We start from the raw sequence: 1,367 nt of genomic DNA on the forward strand, positions 1-1,367 counted from the left end.
ATGTGGCTGGTTTTATTCAGATATTTGCTTTGTTGCAGTGGTCTATAATGTAACCTGCAGTATCTTCAAGTCTGCCTGTACATATTTGCTATGACTAAGCTGTAAATTCTCTGAAAGTAGGAGCTATGCACTATTGGTATTTATGTTACTAAATTTATCTAGAAGATTATTGCACAACTCTTTGTTGAAATTAGATTAATTTTATTACTAAATTACCTTTAGTGATTTTGAAATCCAAGGTATCTGATCATTCCTACATGTTCTCTGGAGTCTCAGAATGTTCCCCTGTCTATTCTGTTCTGCTGATCTCAGTCACATTGTCTTATCTCCTCACTGTTTTGTTTTATCTTTGACTCCGTGTGTGACTTTGATTTGAAAAACTACTTGTAAAAAAATTCAAGGTATGAAACAATGTATTCCTTCAGGAAAATTTTTATTTGCTCTACAGGTACCTGGAGGCATCAATATTCAGGGATCATTTTACTGCAATTTCAGAATTAGATTTTCTGAGTGATATAGATGTTTTTGTTACCAAACAAAAGATCATGTTCTTGACTTGCAGTGAATCCAAATAAACTGAAACATTGGACTTTAGAGGAGAGAAACGTTTCTTGAAGCCCCAAGCAAGAACAGGTAGTTCATGTTATGTTCAAAACCCTGAACTCCCTGGTGCTTTTGGGAGGAGGAGTTTTTATAGGCAAAATTTGGGATAAGGGCTGTAGTGTGTGTGTGGCTTTCTTCTGATTGGTTTTGTTCAGTCACTAAGCACATCCAACTCCATGGATTGCAGGACCAGGCTTCCCTGTCCTTCATTATCTCCCAGAGTTTGCTCAAACTCATGTCCATTGAGTCAGTGATGCCATCTAACCATCTCGTTCTCTGTTACACCCTTCCCCTCCTTCCCAGCATTAGGGTCTTTTCCAATGAGTCAACTCTTTGCATCAAGTGGCCAAAGTATTGGAGCTTCAGCTTTAGCATCAATCCTTTCAATGAATATTCAGGGTTGATTTCCTTTAGGATTGACAGGTTTTATCTCTTTGCTGTCTGAGGGACTTTCAAGAGTCTTCTCCAACACCACAGTTCAAAAGCATCTGTTCCTCGGTGCTCAGCCTTCCTTATGGTCCAACTCTCACATTCACACATGACTACTGGAAAAACCATAGATTTGACTATACAAACCCTTGTTGGCAAAGTGATGTCTCTGCTATTTAACATGCTATCTAGTTTTGTAATAGCTCTGTGAACATTTAAGGCAGTGAAAATTTTGTTTAGTCTTCAGTCGCCTCACCAGGATCAGCAAATGTTCCCAGGGCAGAACCAGCCATTAGGGGTCTCTTTCTCTTGCCAGTGTTGGCCTGATATTCCTC

This window comes from Muntiacus reevesi, chromosome 4, assembly GCF_963930625.1.
Source record: "Muntiacus reevesi chromosome 4, mMunRee1.1, whole genome shotgun sequence".
Taxonomy (NCBI): domain Eukaryota; kingdom Metazoa; phylum Chordata; class Mammalia; order Artiodactyla; family Cervidae; genus Muntiacus; species Muntiacus reevesi.